Genomic DNA, 22,317 nt, shown 5'->3' on the forward strand with positions numbered 1-22,317 from the left:
CAATGAGATATGTGAAATATAAGTGAAAAAATTGAATTAGGTAAATGAATTCAAGATTGACTAGATTATATTGAGGTAACAATCCTTAAATGTGAGTACTTTACAATATCAAAGATTTATTTTTAGCTCACCCAAGACCATTTCAAGTCCACATAACTCTAAAGAGTAGCCATTCCCATGAGTTAGTACGGCATTCTAGGTAGCTTTAAACTTCTGAAACCTCTTATCAACACATTTTCTTTCATCATCACCTAAGCAGGGTGAAGCTTGAACAGGAGAGTGGAATTTCAGCATTAAATGCTTCTTCCCAGAAGTGACATGTCATTTCTTCCAACCATCATATCTACCCATATTTCATTGTACAAAGGAAGTTATATGGCCTTTCCTAATTTCAAGGAGATGGGGACATGCTATGTTCCTAATGTGCCCAAAGATAGAGATGAATCAGATTGCTGCTGGAGAACAGCAAATATAGGGCAAACAAGAAATTAACATTTGTTTACAATCTACCATGGGCCAGAACTGTGTTAGGACCTTTCTTATTTGTTACCTTAGAGGATGCTCACAGAAAAAATTACTGGTATAATATAGTATTTCCATTTTGCAAAAGCCAACAAGCAAGGAAAAACAAAAATAAAAACAAATCTGTACTCCAAACCTGCCCCTCAAAAGATACAGGGAACTTAACTCATGAATTTTTATTCCAAGACCTTTGCTCTTTGTACACAATCTTGCTGCCTTCGAATGTCTCCATAAGCTTATAAGCAATTAATAAATATTATTTTTATGTTTATCACTTAAGAAGTCAAGTAGAAACTATGTTTTGAGGTAATAATTTTTTCCTCTTTTCTTGAAAACAAGATTTAGAAAAACATTATGCTTAAGTAGTTGAATATCACAATTGTCTGATTCACATGGAATCAAGGAAATCTCCATATTCATTCTAACTTTTTGAGTGTTCTGAATCTGCTCTTTTAGAAGTTATAAACATCTGACTTACTGGCTACAAATTCATCCTTTTTGTGTTTCATCCATCAATGGCCTTAGGAATTAAAAATGGAGCCCAGTTCAGCATAAAATGTGAATCTAGTTACATGAGCCTTTTTTTAAAGCTCAATGATAAGTAAAGAGCATTCATACTCATTGAATATCTTATCTCAGTGTTTCAATGCAGTTAGGATGATGGTCTTGCAAGAGAGATTATTCAACATGGTCTATAGATTTTATTTTTAAGTTTAAAAAGTAACCTGCAATATGGCAAGGATAATGGTTTCTATATACTCTTGAAGGCAGTCAGTAGCTCTATAAAAAGGCCATGGAATGCATTGCCCCTTTCTTCCCAAAATGACTATTATAATTTTTTAAAAACCTGAATTGACAATGGATTTAGTTTGCATATATTAATATTCACCCAATTTGTCTATTTGGGATATTAAATAAATAATATAGGATTTGTGCATATGAAACAAGCTTTCTGAGTTGCTGAAATTCTTGAATAAGTTCCACTGACTATACTTCCCTTTCTCTGCATCAGAATATGTCTAGAAGATGTGAAGAAGGAAAGACCATGCAAAGCTCTTCTCATACCATAAAAATGCTATTTCTTTATTATGAAACTTTGGAAGATAACCTATCTGAATAAAAAAATTAATAAAATTAATGATTTCTAATTGTTACTTAAGCATTGGTCTTCTACATATGTTCTCAATAAATATGTTATGAAACAAAAAATATCTGGTTAAGAATAATTATTAATATATAAAATCATGAAAGAGATCAAAACAGACAAAGAATATTTAAGGTAGCAAATATTTGTAAGGAGGTTTAGCAAATTTTCAAACTGATCATATTTAGATAATGTTGACAATTCATAGTTCATATATGGAATTCAAGCTCAATATTTGATACGATGCACAGAATGAAACCTATATGCCCAATGACATCGGAGGATTAAGCCTCTTATCACAGACTACTAAGGACTTAATGAATTAATAAAATAAAATAACACAAAATGAAAATGAGTCCAGATATTTAAACAAAAATATTATTCAAAAGATATTGATGTATACTAAGAAATTCATTAATTGTTCTCTTTTAATTGTTGGACTGTTTATATTGCTAACACTTATTGTGTGTTGAATAGTTACCAGGCATTATTTCTTATCTCCCCAACAACTCTGGAAGTTACCTCTTAACTATCCTCACTTATGGATATTATTTAACTGAGGCTCAGAAATGTGAGCTAGCACGCATGAGGTTACTGGTGAAGCAGAGATCTAAACCTACTTCTGGGTGATTCTAATGTTCAGGTGTTTTCTGAAACCTCAAGTCTGTTATAGGTAATGGCCCCCAAATCATCCAAGTAATGTGGGCGAGTCACCTCAGGTATATTTTAGAGCCCCCTCCTCCAAGTTTTATTTTTCTCTCTACAAATCTCTTGCATCTGTCCTCTTTTATCCACTGACATTTATTCTAACCTAAATTAGATCATTATATTTTGCTCTATTTCTTTAATTAATTTAGTCATTAACATATAGTAAATGTTTAATAATTTATATTATGTACTAGAGGTAAAAAGGTAATAAAATCCTTTCAAAACTAGCCCAAAATTCTTTGACACTCCTCCCTTAAGAAGTGGGGTTGGTGTCCCCTCTCCTTATATTTAGACTCTGTAACTGCTTGATCAATAGAGTATGGTAGAAGTATTTTGTGCCTGTCAGGACCCAGAGCTCAAGAAACTGGGAGCTTCTACTTCGTATCTGATGTGAGAAAGTTCAGGTCACATGACCGTCCTAGCTAGTCTCATGTCAATAGCATCAACCACCAGACATGTGATTGAGAAAGACTTTGAAATGATTTCTGCCACAGGCTGCAATCAAGAACACGGGTGAACACAGTCAACTTCCGGAACTGTGAGAGAAAATAATAAAGTAATAAAGTAATTGTTTAAGTCACTGAGATTTAGGGTGACCTGTTTATGCAGCAATAAATAAGTAGAATTGATGACCAAAAACGAAAACCTTACCAACAGTCGAGTGAAAAATGAAGACATGAAATAGAGGAATTGAAATGGGAAATTTTTCATTCAACCAAATAACCCTAAGAGAAAGCTCAATATTTGTGTGAGAGAAATACATGGAGTAGGTCATGGGTGTATGTTTGAGGTAGGCCCATTTTGAGGTGGGTATGTTTTGACCACATTGCTCAGGGTTGGGGGTGTTGCTGTTATACCGATCTTAGTGCATTTTAGTTGGGAGGAGCACTGATCTTGTTTCAAAGAGTGCTTTCATTCTCCTAAGCTACCTTTGCTTATTCTTTTAGTTTCAAAGAAATTCCTACTCAGAAGAGACTTTAAAGTATCTGCTGTCTCTAGGTATTTTAATTCTCTTAGACTAATGATATGATAGACAGTAGAAGGAGGTGGGGAATTCTAAGAATGAAACCAGGTGCCACGGCAGGAGAGGCCGATGCCAGTGGAATTTCTTCAGGCTGAATCGTATCTATCAGTGGGGGATATGGCCCATTCTTTCTGGAATTTTCAAAATATCCCAATATTGATTTCAAATAACTTTGAGGAAGTATTTGGCCTCCTAAATAAAATTGTCTTGTATAATACAGCTGTTTCCAGAAAAAGGAGATTTGTGCCAATGAAAAACATAGAAAACAGTATTATGTGTTTATATGTAATTTTAAAAAACTCTGAATCAGAAATTCAAGATTTTATTTTGGTCTAATTTTTCTGTCCCATCCAGACTGCTTTGCTGATTCAAGAAAACAAAAACAAAACAAAACAACAACAAAAAACACAGTGTAAATTAGATTAATAACTTATTTCCCTGTCACGTCAAACAATAGAATAATCATTTTTCTAGAAAGCTCTAGGTTTTATTTTTAAATGATTGGTTATTGTTGTTGAAAAAAAACCACCCTGCATAAAATAGATCAACTAATAAATGTTTAATTACATTTTAAATTAAATGTAAATCTTGAAAATATAAACAAATTGGTAATTGTAGGTTGTTTCATAATTTCCCTGAAAGCAACCAGCTACATGCCATATTCATATATTCATAAGGAAGGCACACAATCTAAAGAGCTGAAACTATCTAAAAAATTCAAAGTAATAGTTTATGTAATTATATTGAATCAGAGAGGTCCTGTTACTTTGTTCATGGCTAGGGAAAAGACCTTATGTAATACTGAAATGAAACATTATTACCATCTCACTTACTCGGTCTTGGAATTGGTTTAGTGATTACTTCAACATCGACATCAGTGAAAAACATTTGACATCTGGCCTAGAAAATCAGACAGTAGACCACAGAGACTTTGATTAAAAAAACTTCATGTAATTTTCTCCAATCAGTAGCTTGGCCTGTTCTTTTATCAGAGTGAAGGTTGCTCTCATCACCTGCAAATTTATACTAAAGCTTTAAACAAACAAGCATGAAACTTTTACATGAAAATCCCCTCCTGAAGGAATACTTACAGAGGAACTTGATTATTAGCTGTACTGATAATTTGATCTCTTCGGTGTAAAACAAGCCTTGAATCTTTTGTATATTTTTTTATTCCAGTTTTGTGTATGCATGTGTAAGTGTGTGTTTAGCCTTCATCTCATATAGCATCTTGGGGAAAACTCTACACAACGTGCTATTGCTTTCTGGGAGAAAAAAAAAAAAAAGACAGCTTCTTTCACATCATCTATGTGCCAGGAACTATTCTGAAGTCAGAAATCATGCAAGCCACTAGGGTTCTGTATGTTTAACCTCCTATAGAGCAGAGCCATTCCCATTACTGAGAAGAATGAACCCTTAGCGACACAACAATAGAGATCCTGAAATGAACTGCATTGCAGTATCGCCATGAATTAAAGTCTCCATCAGAGGCTGTGGCTCTTGGCATCAGAGAGCAAGGGCTTCGATGAAGTCGAGCAAGGAACTCTGCAGTAATGAGCCATCCTGCTGCCTTTTCTCTTTGAAGACAATTTATATGATGAAACTTGATAATTAACTTATGTCCAACAAACTAAATCCAATATATCTGTTTTCAGGTCAGAAGCAGTGGCTGTAGGCTCTCAGAATATGCTACCCCATCTACCAGTTCCTTGACAAGGAGACAGTCCCTGCTAATACAGTGTCACAGTAAATTTGCTTATCTCTTAAGAACAACGAGGTGTGCTGTAAAATATGTATGTACTATCAAAACATTCATAATAAAATCCTAATAAAATTAGAAAGTTGGAATAAAAGGAAATCATGGTCTCCAATTGTATGTCTTGAAATTACCTTCAATAATGGCTGATAGGTTATATATGTGGTGACAATTATATATATATATGTATGTGTATACACACACACACTACACACACACACACACACACACACACACACACACACACACAGCTTCAGCTCATGAACACAGAATTGGTTTCCCAGGGTCAGTTTCCAAGGAAGACAGTATGATGAAGTAAAAACCAACTTTTCCCAATTCTACAACTTTATCTTTCATGGTTTACAAATTGTCATTGCACTGTTATACCCTGGAGAGTATGAAATCTACTCAATGATTAGAAACACAGTCTAAAAAAAAAGCTTTTCCTTCTTGATACTACCTGAAATAGCAAAGTAAAAAAACATAGAAGGTGAAAAAAGGAAACACTTGGATCATTTTTCAAAATGTCAATGTTTTATTTAAACCTGCCTGGGGCTGATCTTTGCACTCAATCCATGTACATGGCATAGTATTGGAATTACAACTCTCGGATGGAAAGAAATAAGAAGTACAAGGCAGATTTTGCATCACAAGTTGTGACTGTTTCTTGATACATGCTTACAACAGTCATTTATTGGTCCATTGGCCTACGTCCTCATGAAATCAGATTGCATTTTTGGAAATCAGGCAGAGAAATAAAATCTGCACTCAGAGATGGATATCTATTGGGAAACACTTTCATTACGTGACTGCTACAAGAGGTATTCTGCTGGAAAAAAGTGATTTGTTCCATGGAAAAATGCATCTAGAGAAAATTGATATTTAGTTACTCATATCAACCATGCTTATAAAAAGGAGAGATTCTAGGTTTTTATCTTTTAAAACATTACATTATTAATCTTTCTGGATGTGTTTATTTGTAAAATGACATACCACAGGAAGCTTAAAACCACTTTTCACAAATTCTGCCCTTTAGATAGAAAATTTATTGCTGATAAATTATTTAACCCCTGCCCCCCCCTTTTTTTTACAATTTCAGGTTAACCCATAAATGTCTTAACAGTGGACATATTTCTAAGATAATATAACTATGCAATTTTCTTAAAATTATTTCTTTTCTAATTAAAGTTATGTTTTTTCTCAGAATAATAAATTGAAAAATGGTTGGTCCTCATATGGTGTGTTGGAGAGAACTTAAATCATTTTCTCAAAGATGAATTGATATCAAGACAACCTGAAGTTCTCCAAATGTCTTAATTCTAAATCCCCATTCACGGGATTTTTATAAGTAATCGACTGAAATACAATGTTTTAGGTGATAGAGCTCAAAGTGAGAAGTCCTTTTACTATATTTGCCAGTCTCTTGTCTACCTTTAATTGATATGCCTTGTAAAATTATACATTCAATAGTTTATGAGTCCTTAGACCTAGACAAAGCTTTTCATTTTATATCATGTTTTCCATTGTCTATGTAATCAAATGCATTATTTATGAAATGCCATGGTGTATGAAGATATTGAATCCTGCTATTTAAAATTGTTCACATAAAAATGTATACGTTTTATTAAAAGAAGAGTGATGGGTATTAAGGAGAGCACTTGTTGGGATGAGCACTGGGTGTTACACACAACTAATTAATCATTGAACACTACAACAAAAACCTATGATGTACTATACATTGGCTAACTGAACATAAGGAAAATTTTTAAAAATTAAAAAAAAAGAAGCTAAATTAAAAAAGCAATTTTTTTTAAAGATTTTATTTATTTATTTGACAGAGAGACAGCCAGCAAAAGAGGGAACACAGCAGGGGGAGTGGGAGAGGAAGAAGCAGACTCTTAGCAGAGGAGCCTGATGTGGGGCTCGATCCCAGAACGCTGGGATCACGCCCTGAGCCAAAGGCAGACGCTTTACGACTGCGCTACCCAGGTGCCCCTAAAAAAGCAATTTCTGTCTAGGATATAAAGCTCCATGAGGGCAATTGTCTTTGTTTCGTTCTCAAATGTATCCTAAGCACTTGAAACAATGTTTGATATGTATTAGGTGCTCAATAAAGATTTGTTAAATGAATGAACGAGTGAATTGTGAAAAAGACAAACAACACTGCCTATAAAGCAGGTCCTTGAAATGATATTGGCTCACCTCTTTAAGGTGACTGTGGAATAGTGATTTGTGGAGAATAATCTTTAATTTTGCCTTTGATGCCCTAGGGGTAGTAAGCTAACCCATGACTGATAGTTGTTTATTTCTGAGAACTCTGGGGTATATAAATAAACAATCAAAACTTTTGGAAAGCCTTACAATATAAAAAATATCCAAGTGTGCTAAATTTTGTGGTACAGAACACTGGAGAAAATGAGAATTTAGAGCAAGGCAAGTCCATTCAAGCCTGGAGAAATCATTTATTTAACAAGAGTTCTTGTTTACTTAGTATCTACCAAGGGCCAGACTCTGTGAATGTGATGAGTGCAGGGGTAGAGGCATACATGTAAAGCTATAATTATAATCCTGCCCCTACTCTAGTGGTGATATGGTCATAACTAACTTACTTGGGGAATCAGAGAAGGCCATATAGAGAAGCTGACATTTGAGGAGACAGTTCAATGAACTGTAAAGAAGAGATGAGACAAAAGGGCAGGGCATTTAGAATAACAACATTCCTCAAAACTGAAAAACAGTAAATGTTTCAGAGAAGCAGCATTGAGACCTTGAAAAATAGATGTTTGAGTGGAAGAAATTATGCATTAAGATAATTTTCTGTTAAAAAGGAACCCCAAAATATGGTGACTTAAACAAGATAAAAGTTCATTCTTCTCTCTTGTAACAATCTGAGTATAAGTGTTTGAGGGCTGATATGGTCATCTCAGTGTGCAGAACCAGGCTTCTTCTATCTAGTTGCTCAACCATACTCAGTACATGACTTTCATCTCATGTTTTAAGATAGCTGCTTCAGCTCCTGCCATTACATCTGCATTCCAGTAAGTCAAAAGAAGATAGGAGGAAATAGAGAGCATACTCCTCCACAGCATATACCAATTTTCTCTCTTTATCCTTTTTTTTTTTTTTATTCTGCCAAGGAAAACCACCTCTGCTCCCACCCTCTGGTTTCTAATTCATATCTTTCATATTTTTCTTTCAGAACTAGGACAAAAGCCTGGGAATTTAAATACCACTATGGGCTCAGAAAACTAGAAACTGGAACTCTTGAATCACTTTCAGATTTTCATAGATTTCTTCTTTCACATCACCTTCTCTGGAAGAATGGGAAGAGAACCATGTATAAGGAGAAGATCCTTGGTTGAAAAATGCTAAGTGACGATTACTATTATTTATAGGGAGATGTCTCAATTTGTAGCCCATTATTATCACCTTTGTAGCTTCATTAAGGTTAGGAGGGTGATTCTTGATAAGCTGCAGTCATCTCCTCCCCCTAGAAGTATAATTATGCGGAGGGTGTGACTGCAGAAAGGCACACCGAAATCTTCCCATGGCACATGTGATGCTAGCAGGCTGTAACTGATTGACAAAATCATGTCAACAATAGACATCTCAATGGTACCAGCTTAGCTCAGCTGGGGAAGATCTCTCTTCTTGCCTGTCTTGCACCTCATCGAAAATCACCAATGAAATTCTGATTCCAGGATCTTGATTACTGGAGATGATGCATGAAACAGCAAGACACAATGTGACTTATACACACTGGGCTGGGCTTTCAGTAGGGAAGATTCAAACCAGAATTGATTTGTCTACTCAGAATACACGTGAGGTAGGAGTTGGGAATTGAAAAGGAATAGGAACACTCTCCTAATGATATTGACACCTTTTGTCTTCAGGTATTACTTTTGCATGTCCTGAAATAAGAGAAGAGCCTCAAGATAGATTTGTTCCAGAGGACAGAGCTTAAGGGAACTGTTCTCAAGACCAGGAACATTGTAGAATAACCTCTTCCTACTCATCTTAGCTTCTTTTTAAATAACAATGGTTTCCTGAAGTAAAATGGAAATTTCTCCAGTTTTCAAACTAAGGAGAAAATCACATTAATATCTTTCTATAAAACAAAAGGAGGGCAGTCTTATCTGATATATTTTTTCTCCTCTCCTCAAATCAGACTGATTTAATGTTATAGAAACATTAAAAAGTATATAAACTATATATCAAAAAGGAATGCTTTCTTACCCTGACTCCAGTTGAGAAGTAGTTACACTTCTTAATCATACAAAGTCAACACCTCTACTAGAAGTCAGCTACTGTTCATTTAAGATCAAATTGTATAAATTAGTGACACGAAAATTACAAATTGAATTTCAATAATAATTTAGAAATTACAGTCTTAGTGAGCCCTTCTCTATAGTTCAGTGCATGCCATTCACATCACTGACTTGGTTTTCTCTTTTTTCCAGGTTCCTATTCTTCTTTGTCCTCATTTCTTCCCATATTTTTCTTAAGGACTCTTCTGCTTCTTTCCAATCCTTTTTGTTTTTTGCTTTAGTTTGCTTTTCTCCTTTATCTGTTTATTGAACGTCTACTGTATACCATCATTGAAGGCTCTATTGCTTTTCTTTCTCCTCCCAATATCTGCCTCTCCCTCTAAAATTGTATCTTTTAAGTCTCTCCTCTTTTCCATTATTTCATGCACCCTCCCTCCCAATGCACATGCACATTGATAGTATCATGGCTCAATTGGTACTGGAATGTTAGTATCATGGCTCAGTTGGCACTGGAATGAGATATGGTGGGAATGGCTGAGATCTGGATAATAATCAGACCTACTACAGCTGATAAAAAAAAAAAACAATAGACAATCATCAGGACAGCTTGGTGGAGACTATTTGGGAAGCATAAAAAACAGATAGTAGTAATCAGACAATTCTGGCAAAATCATAGCAAATGGTGATTCAACACTCAGAATGAGACCTGGGGCGCCTGGGTGGCTCAGTCGTTAAGCGTCTGCCTTCGGCTCAAGGCATGATCCCAGCATTCTGGGATCGAGCCCCGCATCAGGCTCCTCTGCTGGGAGCCTGCTTCTTCCTCTCCCACCCCCCCTGCTTGTGTTCCCTCTCTCACTGGTTGTCTCTCTCTCTCTCTGTCAAATAAATAAATAAATAAATCTTAAAAAAAGAGAAATATACATGAGACCCACCCACAATGAGTATAGTATTCTGCCTGTTATTCTCTGGGAAAAGAATTAGTGAAAGAGCCCAATTTTGGGACAATTTCTTCTGCAGAAACTAACTCAAGCATGAAAGCAGATTAGAGAGAACCAAGTACATAAATTGAGTTATTAGGGCCAGGTAGGTGGATTCAGCTGGCCCAAGCATGCTTAATTGCCAAATTCTCAGCTTTCTCCTACCTCTGAGCCTGAGAACAGTAAGAATCTGAGTCATGGGTGGGTTTCAACGGTCCCTGCACAACGACCACTAGGGTGCTTTATTAGAGTGGGTGACCACCAGCACACCTCTTGTCTCTACTTGCATCCCTGCCACTTTCTAGTCCCAGGGCATGTCAGTTTGCTGCTTCTGTAATGGCCATTTAGAAGTCTGAACTTGAAATTGTATCTCCAAAGAAGAGCAGTTGCTTATAAAAGGAGATTCTCAATAAGGGTAAGAGATATGTCCTGAAACCCTGAATTGCCAAATCCTTAAAACCTTTGTAACCCAAACTTTGAATAGGAACTATTTTCATGAAGTTTTGGGTTTTACCTTTATGAGATTTTATAGGTTGACAAGGATGAATAAAGAACTGATTTGTGGGGGCATAGGGATCTTGGGTGATTTCTGAACCTCAGTTATAACTAAATTAATATATGCAGTACACATTTGGCTAGAGAACACACTAAATCTTTAAATGTTGAGAATATCTGTTCTCGAGTGTCCACTTTCCCTCTTTAAATCACCTTGACCCACCATACACATGCATTCAAAGAATGTGAAGAAATTGAACTGAGGGTGTCAGTCTCTTCTATTTCCAAAATTTGCCCAGCCATTGCTTATTGTACTTCTTACTCACAATACCCTTGGCCATCATTTCCCCTGGGCTCTTTGACTTCTGTTTGACTTTACAGTGTGGTTCCTGATTTTAATTTCAAGCCTCTAGTTCTGGTGACCCATTCATACATAAGACTGGTCCAACCTTGGCCACTCCCTACTCTCTTATATCTACACATAGTGACATTGGGAAAGACACATTCCCAGTTTTCTTGGCCTTGATTTTTCTGTATTAATTTCCTTGGTCTCCTCTCTTCCTGTCATTGGTGATATGCAAAAAATTTTCAAAAAATATGTTAATCATGATAACAAGATATTCCCTTACTAAAAATTAACTACTCTGGGTGTGAGAGCACAGTAATAATGACCAAAAATATCTCTAAAGGTAGGCAATGAAAAAGAATAACCAAAAACTAATCAGAACTTTTTGTATAAGTAACAGAATACATTCTTATGATATGATACTATAATGACTACTATCCAAATACATTCAATGTGATTAAATGCCATATAAATACTTATGATTATATAGATAGAAGTACAATTTGAGACTGCCAGATTTTATTCTTTACTCTTTCTCCCATACATTGCTGGTGGGAATACAAATGATATAGCAACCTTATAAAAGTGTCTTATAAAGTTAAACAAATACTTTCCATATGACCCAATAATCTCACTCCTATGTTTGTAGTCCAGATAAATGAAAGCATATGTCCACATAAACATTTCTATGTAAATATTCGCAGTAGCTTTTTCACAATAGCCCCAAACTGGAAACAACCTAAAAGTCTACCAAGTGATGAATGGATAAAAATATTATGCTATATCCATGCAATAGAATACTATTAAGCAATAAAAAGCAAAAAACTACTGACATATGCAACAACATAGATGAATACCAAAATTATTTTGCTAAGTAAAAGAAGTTAAAAAGGCTTTATACCATATAACCATTTATATGACATTCTTAAAATATTAGCTGTATCTATATATTTTAGTGCCACAGAGCTTCTGATATCAATTCCTTTGAAAAAAATCATGGAAAGTAAAGCTTATAATAAATATGAACATTTATTAGAGTCAAACGTGTGGCAAACCAACACAATACACATTTACATCTCAAATACTTTTGAATCCTAGAAACAGAATATTAAAAATGGAAGGGATCTTAACAATGAGCATATCCAGTGCCCACATTTTATAATTCAAGAAATAACTGCATATAAATATCTACAGATTTACTTATAGTCATGTATTTGCAAATATTCTTACTTTAGGGTATAGACCTTTGATAAAATAAATGCTCAGTTTTTATTCATGAGACAACTTTTAAAGTGGGTTTTCAGTATTTTATTTTTGAAGATGATCCCAATTTCAGTTGTGGTTGCAAATATTAACTGGAAGCACAGATTGTGGGTGTGATACAAATAATTAACGAAAAACCAAAAGGACTTGGTGTCCTTCTGCTGGAGATACTAATTCTTGACGTCGTAAGGGTGGTATGGTAATTCTAGATCTGTTTCCTATATTGGCACGTAGTAAGTACTCAGTAAATGGTTGCTAAGTCACTGAATGAATCAAAAACCTATTGCTTGACAATTTCACAGAATAGTTTTTCACACTTGAGATAATTATGCTAATGAAAATTTGCTTGGATTCAATACATCTTGGTTTCACTTCTCTCTTTGTCTCTAATTATTTGTATCACCTGAGACAGCATTTACATTTATAAGTCAGTGGCCTCACCTGTAAAATGGTAATGAGAATGCTTGTCCTCACTAAAATACATTTGGTAATGGAAAACATAACCATGATTTAGTTAGAAGCATTTTTGGTAATATTTTGTGTTTTTATAAGGCATGTTACCTATTCAAGGTTTACATTAGAAAACTAATCACTAAGATTTCTTCTAACTCCATGCATTCATACAAAATCTTGATTATTCACATACAAGAAGTGTTTTGATAGAGAAAATAAAAATTTGATACATATAAATATCAATACTATTGCGTTTGTATTTGTTTTACGAATATGAATAGATATATTATTTTTATATTTTTAATTTGAAAAATGCTTTATTAGGTGAATCGGCAGATGAGTTTGAATTTAATAAACACATTAATTCATGGCTGGAGATTCCCAGAACTAAACAGGGGAGGGAAATCAACCTATTACCTAACTTGAGTGTGGAATAGAAACACATTTTAGGATGGGATTCCAGTGGCTAACATAAAGTGCACCTAGTTTCTGAGCCACACACTATCAAAGGGATAATTTAGTTTATTTGTTTTTAAACTAAATTATTTCTAACTCTTGGGAAGTGTTCATCTATTTTTATATATTCTTACACTACTTGTCTGTGTTTCCTCTCCCTCCTTCAGACTCAGTATGGTGAAATACAGAAATGGTCTACACTGCATTCTTTCCCCTAAACAGATCAGGAGCATGATACTGACATTTGTTGAATAGCTATTTATTGAATTGCCTTTTCCCCCAGGCACTGGGCTAAGCATTTTGCATGCATCATCCTATTTAATCTCACTACAACCCCATGAAGTGGGTATTACCATCATTTTACAGCTGAGCAAACTGAAGTTTTGAGAGGTTAATAACTTTTTCAAGGTCACACAGCTGTTAAGGGGCAGAGCCAGGTCTAAAATGCAAGTAAATATAGCTCCACCCTTAGATTTCTCCACAATGTATCAGTGGTTCCCTAAGTGTGGTTCTGGGACCAATAGCAACAGCATCCCTGGCAAACTTGTTGCAAATACAAATTATCAGGCTTCATGATGCAACTACTGGATCAGAAACTCTGGGAGGATGTAGGACCCAGAATTCTGTGTTTTAACTAACATTTTGGGTTATTTTGATGCCAAAGTTTGAGAAACACCAAGTTCCATTATATGTCTTCCATACTAGCAATGTGTCTGACATTCATAAACAATTCTTATTCAAATTCATATTTAATTTACCTTCAAAAGGCTCCATAATGATTTAACCAGTAAGCTTCTGGCGAACGAAGTTCCATAAATAACATCAACAGCACACATGCTTGTAAGAATGGAAGGCAAGAAGATACTTGGAATCTAACTGAAGATTAGACTCTTTTGCACGTCATTGTATTCATTTATTCCATGAGACTCAAACACTTTTCCAAAGGAAACAGATTTATTATCCATAATTTATGGGAAACCAAATTGTACATCATTAACTGACTGATTTGGCTTCAGCCAGTCAAGGTGTCACAAATGAAAACAATACCAACCAGTAAACAGTGTACATAAAGTAGATTCACAATTGACCTGGTTGCTCAGACATTCATAATTTTGATAATTCCACATGGTAAGGCAATGGGGGCTGGTGGGATGAGAAGGGAGGATATAGCTATTAGAGAAGGTGGCAAGATGAGATGGGGAGATTACTTCCTCCCTCACAAACTTTAAATTGCAGCTTTTTTGTGAGGCATGTGTGCCTCTGCACTGCCCATCACCCAGCACCTGAATACCAGAGTCTAGTCAATACACTGTAAACAACCTATATTAATCTGGGGAATTTCATGCTGTTGAAGTGGGTTTGGAGCAGCTAGTGCAGTGTTACACATTTCAGAAAATAAGAAGGAGAGAGAACTAGAACACAGCTTAGTAAAAACATGCTTTTTAATTCATATTAACCGCCTATTAGGATTGTGCTTACTGATGTGAAAGGTTTGGAAAAACTATGAGATATCACATTAAAACAGGAAACAGATGGTGCTTAACTGGGTATGCAGGTGAGGAAGCAGGAGCTTCCTCACGTGGCTGCGGGACGCTCGACAAGAACAGCAGCGACCTGTTTGTTCTCCAGTCCGAGTCCGAGGAAAATATCAGTATGTTTGTGAATTATTATTCATCATGTTTAAGATGTACTAATTTACTTACATAGAATCTAACATGATAACCAGAATATAATCTGACCACGAATTCAGTGAATTGCGGTTTATTCTTGCTATTACAATTATTTCTGAATATCAAAACCACTCCTTCAGATGTTAATATAGAGCATACTGGGTTTTAGAGCATGAAAGACTGCAAATTTAACCATTTGCAAGTCAGGTTAATGCTGGAATAAACTAAAATAATTTATAGAATGTACTAAAACTGAATTGCAAGGAAATTTATGATAGGTAGTCACACAATAATAAAAAACCAAAGATTAATTAACATAAAAATTCAAGCTGTCATATTTCTCTAAGTAGAAATAATTGTAACGTAATTTTATTTCACTGATTGAACCTCCAACTAGGTCGTGGGTAAAGTCAATATGAAAATGAAAGGCTATGAAAGGCACCTTTAGGCCAGAAGGAAAACAGGACATGATCTCACCAGCTTCAGAATTAAAACCATTGAATTATTTGCTATACACACACACAGAGAAAGAGAGAGAGGGAGAGAAAGATTCTTTTAATGATACTCATTATTGCTTCCAAAGAATGGGAAACTTGAAAGAAAAATGAATGAGACTTTTTAAATATCTGTTTAAACTATTTTGGGAAATTGCAAAATAGCTAATGTATTGAGTTTCATTTTTAAAAACTTAAATGTACAAAACATTTTGTTCATTTTATTCTTAAAATATTGAAGCATTAGAAATACAAAGAATTCCTTTATAGAAACTATACGAAGAAATTAAATTATTGAACCCAAATCAATCATGTGTGACATTTTCTTACCCATAATATAGAGAAGTCACATTATAAGCAAAAGTTAAAATAATTTAGAAAATAATAGTTTCTTAAGCACAGGACCTCTAGTTACTAGACAAATGTCTAAATTACTGAAGGGACAGCATAGGTTTCCTACTTCATCTTTGTATCTCTGCAACCCAATCCCTGATGCACTATAGTTGCTCAATAAATACTGGTTGGACCAAATGGAGTAATTTTCTGGAGACACATTGGCTGGGCCCAGTACATGTAAGAGTGTAATTTTCTGAATGAAAAGAGAAGCTCACCCTTGAGTATTGTGGGCATTCATCAGAGGCTCAAAAACACTCTCTTAGGGACGTGTTTGTTTCTTCGTCTCCTCCAGTGATGCCAAATCATACTGTTTTTCCAGACTTTTGGTTAATGGAAGATGCAAGTGCATTTTCTATATTTAGGATGACTTGTGATGCATTTGTATGGTTTATGACATTGTGAGCAGTTGGCTGGTATTGTAGAAGTAGGCACCTGAAGCAACCCGCAAAAATTATCCAGAATCTTATAAATGTAAAGATTAGGCAGTGCTGTGCTTTTTTTTTTTTTTTTTTTTTTTTTTTTTTGGTATTTGATAATAGCATACTAATCACTATTTTAGCAATCATGTATGTTTTGGTTAATTCTCACATTTTTAAAATAAATTTCTAAGAATGGGATTTTATAAAATTTTTAATTTTGAAGAAATTTAGTCAAAGATCATTATAGTAATATTTGCCTTTGTATGGCAACTGAGACAAATACTCTCCTCTCCTACCCACTACATCCCATCCCTAAAAGCCTCAAAAATCAGAAGACTTGGATTCTAGTCCCATTATCTTGAGACCTTGGTCAAATTCATTAGCATCCCTTCTCTTTTGTTATATTCCTATGTAAAGCAGTACTAATGAAACCCATACCATAGGGTAATAATAAAGTTTACATAGAATGAGATACTCTATGTAAGAATGCTTAGATAGCTAAAATGTTACATAATGTACTGCAAAAGTTGGATAAGGTGTTAGACCTTGAATATTCAGAACATCAGAGTGAAAGTTCTGGGTTCCATTTATTTTCTAGTTAATGGAAGATGAAGGGAAAACCATTACTTTTTCAATCTTCACTTTTTATTTTTACTTTTATTTTTTTTAAGATTTTATTTATTTATTTGACAGAGGCAGCAAGAGAGGGAACACAAGCAGGGGGAGTGGGAGAGAAAGAAGCAGGCTTCCCACTGAGCAGGGAGCCTGATGCGGGGCTTGATCCCAGAACACTGGGATCATGATCTGAGCAGAAGGCAGATGCTTAACGACTAAGCCACCCAGGCGTCCCTTAATCTTCACTTTTTAAACATATTTCTGAAATAAATCAGTTTGGTTTCCTGCTGTACTGTGAAAAACAAAACAATAAACAAAACCTTAAGATAAAATGGGATTTAACCACCTGATAAGTAGCAATTTTAACTATAATATTGTAGTTCACACATTACGAGTTGGGTCTGAAACTATCCTAATTTAGAATCCTTAGAAATTGTATTTTTATTCTGTACTTAAAGCCTGAAATTCACAGCTGTTTTTTAGAACTTACTTCTCTTTTACAAAAGGAGAGTGTAAAAAAACAAATCATTAATTGTTAATGTTACTTTATCTTTGATTAACACAGAATTCCTGTTCTGTAAAATATACTTGATTTATTGTGAAAGCATTAGAAAATATCAAATACCTTGGGCATTTTGAATTTAGTTTAAGTTCAGAATAAACTGAAAGAGTGAACCCCTACATATCACTGCTGTCCAAGGACTTACCAAATTCATGGGCTAATTGGATTCAGAAATTTGAGTAGCATTTTCTGAAGACGGGGAATGGGCTCCACTAAGAAAACTAAAATGAATAGACTTGTGTCGGAGCTCGAGGAGCCCACAGTCTGTAATATCCAGGTTTACCAGAGGCAGTTATCCATTTGAGGTGATATAATTTAATTGTGGGATATGTTACTTGAATGTAAGTAGATATGTTTAAAATGTGTCCCACTATATTTAAAAGAGGGTGGATGATATTTTTATTTTTAAAATGTCCACATGGTATTGAAAAGAGTGCTTATTTTTATTTCTAGTTTTACTGTGAAATAATTGGCATACATCCCTGTATACGTTTTAGGTGTACAGAATGATGCTTTGATTTACATGTATTGTGAAAGGTTTACCACAATAAGTTCAGCCACCATCCATCTTCTTATATAAATACAATGAAAAGAAAAGAAAGTAAAGAATAAAGGGAAAAAATTCTCATTTGATGAGAATTCTTAGAATTTAGTCTCTTAACGGCTTTCCTATATATCACACAGCAGTGTAAGCTATAGTCACCATGTTGTACATTACCCCCTTAGTACTGATTTATCTTATAACTGGAAATGTGTAATTATTGACCACCTTCCTCCAATTCCCCTCCCTCTATCCGCTGCCTTGGATAACCGCAAATCTGATCTCTTTTCCTCTGTATCTGGTTTTGGTTTTGTTGGTTCGTTGGTTTTTTTTGGTTTTGTTTTTGCTCTTTTAGATTCCACATAATAAATGAGATCGTATATACAGTACTTGTCTTTCTCTGACTTATTTTACTTAGCATGATGCCTTCAAGATCCTTCCATGTTGTCACAAATGTTAGGATTGTCTATTTTTTATGGCCCAATAATATTCTATTGTATTTATATTCCAAATGTTTTTATCCATTCATCCACTGATGGACAATTAGATTGACTATTGTAAATAATATTACTATGAACATGGGGGTGCAGGTATCTTTTTGAATTAGTGTTTTTTTTCCCTTGGATATATTCCCAGAAGTAGAATTCTTGGATCATATGGTAGTTCCATTTTTAATACTTCAAGGATCCTCTATACTTTTTTCCATAGTGGTTGTATTAATTTACAACCCCACTGACAGTGCACAATGGTTTTCTTTTACCCACATTAATGCCACCATTTGTTATCTCTTGTCTTTAATGATAGCCATTCTAACAGGTATGAGGCCATATTTCACTGTTTAAATTTGCATTTCTCTAATGACTAGTGATGTTGAGCATCTTTTCATGTACTTGTTGGCCTTTTGTATATCATCTTTGGAGAAATGTTTATTCAGGTCCTTTGTCCATTTTTAAATCGGGTTTTTTGTTTTTTTGGGTTTTTTTGCTATTGAATTGTATGTGTTCTTTATATATTTTGAATATTAATACCATGTCAGATATATGATTTGCAAATATTTTTTTCCATTCTGTAGGCTTTCTTTTCACTCTATGCTTTATGGTTTCTTTTTTTCTTTTTCTTTTCTTTTTTTTTTTTAGTTTGATGTAGTCCCACTTGTTTATTTTTTATTTTGTTGCTTGTGCTTTAGGTGCCATTATCCAAAAAAAATCATTACCACAATCCATGTCAAGGAGTTTATTCTTGTATTTTCTTCTAGGAGTTTCATGGTTTCTGATCTTACATTAAAGACTTTAATCCATTTTGAGTTAATTTTTGTCAGTGGTGTAAGATGTGGGTCCAGTTTCATTCTTTTACATGTGAATATCCTATTATCTCAGCATTATTTATTGAAGATTACCTTTTTTCCACTGAGTATTCTTGTTTCCCTTACAAATATTAGTTGACCATATATACTTGGGTTTATTTCTGGGCTCTTGATTCTGTTCCATTGATCTATTTGTCTATTTTTATGCCATTACCATACTCATTTGATGACTATAGACTTACAGTATAGTTTGAAATCAGGAATTGTGATGCCTCCTTCTTTGTTCTTCTTTTTCAGGATTTCTTTGGCTATTTGTGGTCTTCTGTTCCATATAAATTTTAGGGGTGCTTTTTCTACTTCTTAAAAAAAATGCCATTGGAATCTTGATAGAGATTGCATTGGGTCTATAGATGGCTTTTGGTAGTATTGACATCATAACAATATTAATTCTTCCAATTCATGAACACATCTTTGGATATCTTTCCATTTGTGTCTTCTTCAATTTCTTTCATCAATGTCTTGTAGTTTCCAGAATAGAGATTTTTCCTCTTTTTAGTTAAGTTTATTACTAAGTATTTTATTGGTTTTGATGCTAAAACCAATGTAAATGGTATGATACCAATGTAAATGGTATGATATTTCTTTATGTCTTTTTAAAAAAATTGTTAGTATAGAAACACTACTGATTTTTGAATATTAATTTGTATCTTACAACTTTACTGAATTCTTGATTAGATCCAACAGTTTTTTGGTTGAGTCTTCAGAATTTTCTGGATAGAAAATTACATCATTTGCAGATTTTTTCCTTTTCACTTCTGATGTTTTTTCTTGCCTGATTGCTCTAGCCAGGACTCAGTACTATGTTGAATAGGAGTGGTGAGAATGGGCATCTGTAACCTGTTCCTGATTTTAAAGGACAAGTTTTCATTCTTTCACCATTGAGTATAATGTTAGCTGTAGGCTTGTTACATATGGTCTTTATTATGTTGAGCTATGTTCCTTCTATGCCGAATTTGTTAAGTTTTTATCATAAATAGATGTTGAAATTTGTTCAGTGCTCTTTCTGACTCTATGGAGAGAGTCATATGTTTCTTTTCTTTCATTCTATTAATGTGGTATATCACATTGATTGATTTGGGTATGTTGTCTATGTTGAACCATACTTGCATCTCACGGATAAATTCCACTTGATCGTGGTGAATGGTCCTTTTAATGTGTTGCTGAATTCAGTTTTTCAGTATTTTATTGAGAATTTTTGCATCTATATTGATCAGATATACTGGCTGGTAGTTTTCTTTCTAATAGTGTTCTTTTCTGATTTTGGCATCAGAATAATGGTGATCTTACTAAATAAATTTGGGAGTATTCCTTCCTCTTTGATTTTTTGGAAGAGTTTGAGGATTGGTGTTAATTCTTCTTTAAATGTTTGGCAAAATTCACCAGTGAAGCCATCTAGTCCTGGGCTTTTCTTTCTTGGAAGATTTTTTATTACTGATTTAATCTCCTTACTAGTAATTGGTTTATTCAGATTTTCTATTTCTTCCTGATTCAGTCCTAATGTTCTAAGAATTTTTCCATTTTTTTCTAGATTATCTCACTTTTTGGCATATAGTTGTTCATAGTAGCCTCTTATGATCCTTTGACTTTCTGTGCTTTTAGTTGTAATGTCTCCTTTTTTAAAAAATAATTTTGTTGATTTGGATCCTTTCTCTTTTTCCCTTGGTTAGTTTAGTTAAGGGTTTGCCAATTTTGTTTAGCTTTTCAAAAATCAACTCTTAGTTTGGTTAATCTTTTCTATTGCTTTTCAGTTCTCCATTTCATTTATTTCTGCTCTAATTATAATTTTTTTTTTTTTTTGGTAACTTTGGGCTCAGTTTTCCTTTTTCTGGTTCTTAGGGCATAGAGTTAGGTCATTTAGTTAGGATCTTTCTTGCTTCTTTTTTTAATGATCTTTTTTGCTTCTTAATGTGGGCATTTATTGCTATGAAGTTCCTTTTAGAAAGCTTTTGTTGCATTCCATAAGTTCTCATATGTTGTGTTTCCATTTTTGTTTCTTAACAATTTTTTTATTTTCCTTTTAAATTCTTCTTTGATCCATTGGTTGTCAGAAGTGTGTTAATATCTGTGTGTTTGTGAAGTTTCAGTTTTCTTCTTTATTGGTTTTTAGTTTCATGCCATTGTTGTTAGAGTAGATAATTGACATGATTTCAGTCTTTTCGGATTTGTTAAGACTTGTTTTGTGGCCTAACATATGGTCTAGTCTAGAAACCGTTCCATGTATACTTGAGAAGAATGTGTATTCTGCTCTTGTTGAGATGGAATGTGTATTCTCTTTATGTCTGTTACGTCTATTTGATCTATAGCGTTGTTCAAATTTGCTGTTTCTTTACTGATTCTCTGTCTACATGATCTATCCATTATTGGGAGTGAATTATTAAAGTTTCCAATCATTATTGTATTACTGTTTATTTCTCCTTTTAGCTCTGGTAGTCTTTGCTTTATACATGTAGGTGCTTCAATGTTGGGTGCAAAAATATTTATAACTATTGTACCTTCTTGATGTATTGACATCTTTAATATTATATAATAACCTTCTCTGTCTCTTTTTGCCATTTTTAGTTTAAAGTCTATTTAGTCTGATAGAACTAAAGCTACCTCTGTTTTTTTTGGTGGCCATTTGCTTGAAATGTCTATTTCTATCTCCTCATCCTCAGTGTATGTGTGTCTTTAAGGCTAAAATAAGTTTCTGGTTGGCAATATATTGTTGGATCTTGTTTTTTATTCATTCAACCATTCTATGTCTTTTGATTTGAGAATTTAATCCATTTATGTTTAAAGTAATTATTGATAGGCAAAGAGTTACTATTGGGTTTTTGTTCATTATTTTTTGGTTGTTTTGTAAATC

The sequence above is a fragment of the Ursus americanus genome, chromosome 9 (genome assembly GCF_024610735.1).
Source record: "Ursus americanus isolate L20-20 chromosome 9, mUrsAme1.1.p, whole genome shotgun sequence".
NCBI classification, from domain to species: Eukaryota; Metazoa; Chordata; class Mammalia; order Carnivora; family Ursidae; genus Ursus; species Ursus americanus.